The sequence below is a fragment of the Rhamphochromis longiceps genome, linkage group LG18 (assembly GCF_057381845.1).
Source record: "Rhamphochromis longiceps isolate RC_006_pf linkage group LG18, R_longiceps_female_GT1.1, whole genome shotgun sequence".
Taxonomy (NCBI): domain Eukaryota; kingdom Metazoa; phylum Chordata; class Actinopteri; order Cichliformes; family Cichlidae; genus Rhamphochromis; species Rhamphochromis longiceps.
The window spans coordinates 32306200-32315454 of record NC_140574.1 but is presented as its reverse complement, the minus strand read 5'-3'; the positions used below and the strand labels follow the sequence as shown (position 1 = coordinate 32315454).

General features: G+C 39.3%; 1 long non-coding RNA gene across 9 annotated transcripts; it reads right to left on the bottom strand.

Annotated features, from left to right (window-relative positions):
* Positions 1-3504: 3504 nt before the first annotated feature.
* LOC146648692 (uncharacterized) lies at positions 3505-8683 on the bottom strand. Of its 9 annotated transcripts, none has more exons than XR_014908595.1 (7): positions 8447-8683; positions 6806-6987; positions 6594-6707; positions 5569-6439; positions 5208-5316; positions 4981-5102; positions 3505-3820 (listed from the first exon to the last, which is right to left on the bottom strand). It is a non-coding gene; the product is annotated as an uncharacterized LOC146648692 (long non-coding RNA). The 9 variants fall into 9 exon arrangements; XR_014908598.1 differs by having other exon boundaries at positions 6622-6707; XR_014908593.1 differs by having other exon boundaries at positions 5569-5725; positions 6279-6679.
* Between the last annotated feature and the right edge of the window lie 572 nt (positions 8684-9255).

The following is a 9255-nucleotide window of genomic DNA, read 5'->3' as shown; positions in this document are numbered from 1 at the left end:
TAGTTATGAAGACAGAATATGTTTTTAAGGTCATGCTAGGCGGTTGCTATGGTGGTTGCTGTGGACTTGGCTGGACCTCATCCGATTCCTGTTATTAGCTGTCCGCCGTAGGAAGGCTGCGTTCCATTTACAAGTAGTGACATTCTGCCGCAACTCGAACTCAAACCCCGCTTTGTTCTTTAATTATAGGCCTTTTATAGCCGTTCATGACACACACACACACACACACACACACACACACACACACACACACACACACACACACACACACACACACACACACACACACACACACAAAACACTTTGCCTCACAATGACAGTGTAACTTTACCTAACCTAACCTTTAAAGTATCTGATATAGTATAGAAAAATGAAGCAACCAGAGATTTAATGATGAAGACTCTGGGTTTTGTAGTTCACATTTTACACACCTGAATGACTCTTTGCATATAATTTATTGAAGAGGAGTTTAGAATGCACTTTATATTTAGACTGTTGCTGTTTAATTTTTTAGATTGTTGCCGTGTTATGTCATGAATAAGGTTCACCTGCTGGGGGTTTGATGGATCAGCTGGACAATACAGTCAAAGTCAGACTTCATTCATCATATGCAAGAATCCTAGTTGGATTTTTGTTGTCACTCATGTTTTTGAACCAAATATTGAAAACAATTCTGACAGACTGGATACCTCATCAGGGTGTACATTACCTTTCACTCAAGCATCCCAGGACAGAGCCTTGCCCCACCATGAGCCTGGGTGGATCCGTGGTTATAATATAAAAGGACCAATGCTGAATATGAATATTTCATGAAAATTGAATTATAATACGAATTAGTAATAAGGGTTTCTCTGCGCCCTTCTCCACCCCATACTCAAAGAGCTGCGGGCAGAGAGGGTGACAGGAGAGGATGGCACTGAAGAGAAGATGCTCGGTTTCTGGAGTCTCCTGGTCCTGTCAGTATTAGTAGGATGCATCTGCTGTGTCTTCTCGTGGATGCTCACCTACCTTGACTCATTCCAGCCTGGTATGGATTTCCCAACACTGCGGACAGTGGCCCACGTCAGAGACGTTTAATATTTATTACATATGTCTGAATTGCTAACCCTAACCCTAGCTCAACAGACCACAATGCCCTGGACTGTCAGTATTATTACATGCTGTGAACATAAGTAGCTTTGATCACAGTTTATGTTGTAAAAGAGAAGGAATATTGAAAAAAAGATCAACATTGTGATATTATTTGTTCCAAACTGACCAGAAACATGCTTGTCATACTCTCACAGCAGGCCCGGCCCTAACCAATCTGGCGCCCTAGGCAAGATTTTAGGTGGCGCCCCCCTACATCGGCAGTGTAGTGTATGTACTCACAAGAAACCGAATAGCTTTGTCTTTGACCTTTTTTTTTTACTTAAAGAAAGCAAATTCACAATCAGAATAATTAACAAGATAAAAAAATATATGAATAAATAAATGAATACAAAAAATTAAAAAATGAATATATGAAATACAATAACACCGCTTGATGCTGCTGCTGCAAAACTGGTGGGTTGTGCTGCTGAGGTGGAGGCAACAGGAAGACCGCTTGATGCTGCTGCATCATGGCTGGGTTGTGCTGCTAAAGCTGCATCACTGGTGGGTTGTGCTGCTGAAGTGGAGGCAGCAGCGGTAGATGTGGTAGATGGCCCAGGGGTGGGATTTAGAAACTTCAACAGTGCATCTGAAGAGAGGAGTATGTGACACCACTGAGTATTAAAGTCTAATAATAAAAACATATGATTCCAGGAATAAAATGAAATTATATAATATAAATGAAAAACCAAAGAGATATATGTATGATGTTAACTGATATGCAAATTAGATTAGATTCAATTTATTGTCATCATTACAGTGAAATGCTGAATAGCAGAATGCAAAGTAACAGTATAATATCATATGAGAATGTTATGTTATGATTATCTTTGACCGAATCACAGCAGTGCTCATATTAAAAAACAGCATTCCCTCTCATGTGATATTGCTTAATTAACATTAATGATGTGCACTTTAACAACTAGGCTTACAACTATAATATATACAGGGGTGGAAAAGTGACTATTACCTGCAGGGTAAACGTTAGCTAACCAGAAGGCAATAACAATGTAAACAAAAAACACCTGCTTAAAAGATGAATACAAATGAGGAATGGTGGGAAAGGTGGGAGTACTGTAATTACCTAACGTTACATTATTATTTTCCATAACAATTTAGCCCCCTCCACAATATTAACTGACGTTAAAACAGTTAACTAGCTATTTATTGATTAGCAATTAGCGAATCATGTAACATTAGCTTAATGCTAAAAATTTAGGTTACTATCACATTCAGACAAATAATTTCATGTAGGCTAACGTTACCTACCTCTGTCTTTTTCTCGTTTCTCCTCCTCTTCTTTTCTCTTTTTTCTTCCCTGGGCACCTGACAGTTTTGGCCGTTTTGACATCTTGTGTTGACTTTTTGATGTGGTGACGTCCAAAAGGAACCATGATACGGGAAGGGAGGGGGCGCACCGTGCGGGGAGGGGGGGGGGGGCGTAATGTTGTAACAAATAATATTTCTATTAAATAAGCTTTACTTTGCATTTTAATTAACGTGGGATTATTTTTTGTATTTAGAAATAATAGTACCAACTTTTTTTTTTTTTTTTCAACATTTGTGGCACTGGCGTGGCGCCCCCTGATGGACGGCGCCCTTAGCATTTGCCTATACGGCCTATGCCACGGGCCGGCCCTGTCTCACAGCAAAGGATCAGACTCACTGTGCATGACGGCTCAGGCCAATGATGTCTGTTAGATTGTCAGTTGTTGTGCTTCTGTACAGTTAGGGTCACCGTCTCTATTTCAGAATAATTAATATGCGGAAAACACTAAAAGTTGATTGTCTTCCAATATTCTAGCATAATTAAAAAACTTTGACTTTGTAAGTACATATTATTAGTCCTAATGCCAGTATGATTCTTCATAACTCCTGCTTTGAAATACTGAACTTTAAAATTTACTTGATGAAAGATAATTTACAGTGGCACTCTGTCAGGATAATTCTGACTATAAGATCACTCTATTAATCTGAATCCTTCTGAAATGTGCTGTGAATGAATGCTGATGCAACTCACTGTGGGAAAGCTGTTAATAAAATGAATCTCACATGCAACACATTCACAGAGGAAGAGGACACAAAGGGAGGACATGCAGAGGCTGTGTTAAAGTCAGAAATCCAAATCTTTAGTCAAAAACAGGCGGCGGTTACAAACAGGAAGACAAGCAGTCCATCAAACAGTCTACAGGGTCAAACATACAGAGAATTCAAACAGCAGTAAAAAAATAACTGGACACTGAAAAACTTAAAGCAATGTGAGACACAATAAAAGGAAGAAGCGCAGTATATTCACTGAATTATCATCAATTACAAAAGAGAAAAAGAGAAAAGGAGAAAAACAATGATTTCTACGAAAATAAACCTTGATGGAAACATACAGAATGTAAACTGTGTGAGTTTGGTGAACTTTGTTAGTAACAAATGAGAAAAAAAAAAGAGAGACAAAAACTCAGTATTCATTACATTGCATTACATTAGAAAGCATCTAAACATTATGGTCATGGATTTTAACAGTCTTAGTTCCGCTCACTGTCATCATTATAATCATCATGATCAATGGCGAGGTCCTGAGGTGGGTGGGGCTGTCTCTGGTGCTGTCACCATGAAGGAACAGCATCTGGCACATGTTGCTGAAACATCCCAGTACACTGGTGTAGTTTCCTCTCCAGCTGTTTGACATTTGACACTTCAACATTAAGGGGAAGAAGAAGAAATAGTGTTAGGTCAGGTGACCATATGGTTTCTAAAGTAACTGACAGGGAGTAACCAGGCCGTTAGAAATGGATGGCAGAAGTGGCGCAGCTGCCCCTCTGTTGGTCTTCCTTGGTCTCTTGTGTTCTGGGGGCCTCTGGATGTCTGGAGTTTTGATCTCCTCCATACCTGCTTCATGCCCTGGTGGACGGGGCTGTGGCTCCCCACACCCTCTAGCACATAGGTGTCAAACTCTGGCCCGCAGCCTAATTACATTTGGCCCGCGAAGCCATACCAAATTACTATTAGAGCTGACCTCTAATAGCTAATATATATAGTTTAGTATTAAGCTTTGCTTGTTCCATATTCAGTTTTTCAGCAAAACTTGTTTGAGTCTATAAGAAAAGATTCATTCTCATGAATGGAGGAAGATTTTTTTTTTTATATTAATGTTAGCCTGCGACTTTGTTCCAGTTTTGAATTTTGGCCCACTGTGTATTTGAGTTTGACACCCCTGCTCTAGCAGATCATTACATGAAGGAACCTTTTAAAAAGCACGTCCATGCTCACAGGTGTACACACGGGTGCTCACACACACAAACTACACCCTTTTTGGCTCCTACCTCAAAGTACACTGTGCGCTGTCGATATTATGTGCTGCACAATAATGTTTAATATTTAGTATTTACTGTTATATTCACATATATCATCGTGATGTTGTTTATTGTATTGCTCTCCTTTTCTTCTGCTGTTTTTCTTTTTTCTTTCTCAACAGGTGATCTAGGTTATTGTATTGTATGTATTTTTTTTTGTCTGCTTATTTAGTTGTTTTTTGTTTTTTTGCTCTTTATTCCCGTCCCTCTTCTCTGCTGTTTTTCCCCCTCTTCCTTTCTCCCTTTTCTTTTCCTCATTCAAGTCTGTCCCGTATCTAGCAAGTGAAAGTAAAAAATAAATAAAATAAACAATAAAAGGTATATCAAATAGACCATTACGGCAAGGCTGGGATGGTCAATTTGGTAAAGTAAATCCGTTGGGCATCTTTCTTCGCCTTTAGACAATAATTCTGATGGCAAAAGAACCAAACGGGACAGGCAGGAAAAAAAAAAAGAAAAGAAATGGATGGCATGTGTTTAGAGGTACTGTAGCTGTACTTACCAAAAGCAGAAGCACACAGATGACAGATCAGATGCTGAATGTTGCAGGAACATGCTCATGTGCGGTGGTCATTCAGTGCTGCTCCGGCAGGTTAGACAGTCCAAGACTGATATCCTGCCCATCTGAGAGTTTGAAAACACACATGCAAAGATTTATTTTGTATTACACTCAAAGTTGGATGTTCATTTCTGTCCTTTAAAAATGTTTGTGTATTTGAAAGCACTAACATTTAAGGATGACTTGGATCGTCTCCTTTAAAGGGGAGACAAGTGTATCCACTGATCCACGTCACTTTACCTGGATGATGACTCCTCTCCCCCTCACTCAGAAACACTCCTAATATAACCAAGCAAATAAATAATATTGAAGATTTACTTACATCATTACAAAAACATCAAAAACATCTCCCTTTGATTCTATTTCTCCATTCCTGCTGAACATCAGGCAACAAATATCTCAATAAATCACAGTAAAATGTAAAGCACATGTTTTCTCTGCTTTGTCTAACCTCTGCAGAGCCTCTGTCAAGAAAAACATATCTGTAAGCATAAAACAAATATACATTTCATAACACGTCACTGGACAAACCTCGGTCAGTTGATTTCCTCTGTGCAGTGTAGACGAGCATCAGTCAGCAAGTCAAGGTGGTGAGATGGACTGGTGTCCTTTGTGACTCTGCTGGTTCTTCTGAGGAAACACCACCGTCTCTCCACACCGTCACCATCTGTGAGCACAAACTGCTGCTCTGCCAGCATGTAGGAAATCACATATCACACACACAGGGGTGAAGAAACATTAGAGCTCAACTTTGGATACTTTAGATCTAAACAGATAAAACTAGCTCTTAGCTTCAACAATCAGTGAACAGACAAACAATGATACCAAACTGATTCTGTATGAATACAATATGGTATTTTCAATACAGGTGTCAAATTAATTTATTAAAACTAATACAGATATATGTATATCTTTTTTTTTTAATAAATTCGTTTGCTAAATTATAAGAATATATATATATTTTTTTCATTTAACAATTGCAACTGAAAGAAATTAAATATTGAACAAAAATATATTGTCACATTCTGAGCATGCTCAGCATGCTGAAAGACTTGAAGTTGCTACAGATTTTAAGAAGTGATAATTATAGGAAAAAAACTTCTCTTTTTCATCCGTTTAATCAAACATTTGATGCCTTAGATGTCTCAGTCTATAGCGTTCTGCAACTACAACTAAGCTGAAGCTTGGATTTGGCTGCAGGTGCCCCTGTACATCCTTCTCAGCAGCACACATGTGGGTACCATTTAATCACACTTCTTCCTGAGCTTTGCTTCATCACAAGACCAAAGGTGGCATCCCGTGTCACGGTCATATCATCATCCAGAAGAAACATTTGAAGAAACATCATGGAGAAGAAACATTTACGCGCCTCCTGGTTTTGTTTTCTGATCCTGCAAAAAGACTGAGGACAACAAAGCCCAGAGAACACGAGATACACAACATCCAACATTCAGACTCAACAGCCTCCACAAATGAAGAGCACCAGGTTGGTTCAGTTATAGTAGATATGAGCATACTTCACATTACTGGGTATGAATAATAATCAAGAGACAAACTTTAAAGATGCAGAGCATGATGTCCCACCATCAGACTGTAAACAAACATCCACCAGGCTTCTTTGCTGGCAAAATTGATGATTCTCCTATCAGGGATCAGTAGAGTGTATTAACCTGTGGTATAAGCAGCAGTCACTTAAATATTACTGTTTCAGATAAGAAATCTAGCACATAAAAGCCAGGGTGGGAGGGATCTCTGCAAACTGACTTACCTCTGCAAGTGTGAAGCTCAACAAAAATCTGACTCTCCAGTCACAGACAAACAAAAAACTCCAGCTGGGAGATAGAAAACGCTGTCTGGGTCTTGCTGGATCTTGCTGGTCAGAGTCCACACATTAGCAGAGTGCTTCTTGGTCCCACTGGCCCATATGGACAGTGACTGTGGAGAACTGTTCTGGAAAACAGAAAAGAGAATTAAAATAACAAAAAGCCAAAGAGGATTTCCACAAAGACTCTCTTGGAATCAGCAATCAAAAAATCACTGGTTCATATTTCAATTAAATATGAACAGGTTCCTTAAATGTTCAGATCTGATTTAATTTAATTTCCTTCACACAGCACATTCGTCCAGGCTGACAGGTAAACATAGAATTAATCTCAGGTAACATGACTCATAGTAGAGATTCAGTAAGAAAGATTGCAGGCTCTAATATTATTACCACACAATCCAAGGACACACCAACAGCTCAGATTTCTAGAACTATTTAAACAAATGTCTTCTGAATATTCAATTCAGGTTCACAGTGGGAGGGTGGGGGGTGTCGTGGAATTTTTAAAATAAAGTCTGCAACACAGAAAGAGCTGTGATCAAGCTATTTATTACTGCGCACAGGAGAGCAAACACACATCAAACATCACAGTTCAGTCATGTCAGCTCTGCCACTTCACGTGTCTCGCTATGAAACCTAACGGATCAATGGTTATGCTGTTTTGTGCCCTTGCCGTTATCAGCACCTGTAAAGGGAGTTGTTTTCTCAAACTGCTGAAGTAAGTTCATCTAGTTTTAGAAACTTTCATTGAACAGTCTATAACAGTGTCACAACTAAGCATATTAAGCACTTAAATGCTTTAAATGAGAATAACATAAAATTTCTATTACAGGAGCTAGAGCCTGTCCCAGTAGTCATAGGTAGAGCACACCTGGACAGGTCACCAGTCTGTCACAGGATTAACACAGATGCAGCCTGACTCAATCCTAAATGTTCAGCACACAGAGACACGGAGGTGCCGTTTAAAGCTTAGTGTTAACTTGAGTCACTGATCATTTGCAGTATTACAGAATCTGGCAGTCTTTGCATGATGTCCACGTCACTGTACGTTTCTAGCTGACTCTCAGGTGTGACAGGTGTGACAGCAGGAAAGAGTAATAATAGCCTGCATCCTGAGGTTTTTCATGCAGGATTAAAGGAGCCAGGCTTTGTTCACACAGCTAGGATTGTATTTTACACTGACCCTGGGTCAGTATAAGTTTAAACGAAGCACTGAAACTTGCACATATTTATTACAGATGCACTGAAGCTAATCGAGATATTTGCTGTCAGTCTGTGGCTGCGATTAAACACTTTACTGGAAACTTATTAACTAGTAACTTCGTCAGTCATGACAGAGGCTAATATTTCTGTGCTAACATCGTTTAAACAGTAACAGCTTTACTCCAATATAAGCTAACGTTTACACCGTAACTTTAAGCTAGCACCATAAAGACGGTAAAACACGTAATAACATCTACAAATACATCTTAAAGCTGTTATATTAGCACTCGGTGTATTACTAACATAACCACATTAACATTATTGACACTCGCTGACTTTTAATAGTCATTCTATAAATGCTGTCCGTTTAAACGGTCTTACCTGTAAACACTGCTGTATCCACCGGATTGCAGCCAGAGTGGATTCTGGAGTCTTCCCACGCTCCTGTTAGTGATCTTCCATCTGGATGGATGATAACAACCTTCTGAACAATCTAGCAGGAGATGGTCCATATCTATGGGACTGATTTGTGCTAATAACGCCCATTGTATGGACTGATAACAGCCGAAGCGGGTGAATAAAGTCACCCAGTCGCTAGCTGTGCCATTACCCAGCATACACCAGCACAATATTAGGCACTAGTGATGGGTCGTTCGCGAACGAAATGGCTCTTAGAGCCGGCTCTTTGACGTGAACGACGCGAGCCGGCTCCTTATCGCGAGCCGTCACGTGGGTTTTTTTTTTTTTTTTCTTTCTCTCAGCCTCTCTCTCGCACTTTTTTCCGCTTCACTCTGCACGCGAGTCTTGTGCTTTACGCTGGGCAGAGGGGGGAGGGGCGGTAGTTACACTCAGTAGCACAGGAACAGAGAGAGAGAAAGAGAGGCAGGGACAACAACATTAGAAAGGTATAGTAATCATCCACAACTATTTTCGGTTGCAGATGATAAAGGATTGAGAAAGTTTATTCATGCAGGTCCATATGACAGAGAATATGCATGTTCTTTTAGTTTTCATATTATAATTTATATTTAATTGTGTTGTGGTTTGCAGTGTTTTGTGTTCTTTTCACTTTAAATTTGTGAAAGGAAAAAGCTGAAAATTTAAATAGTTAAAACTTGAAATGTGAATAGTTGATTTTTGTATTATATGATTTATTTATTACATTTTATGTGGAGTGAATAAATAAAAGT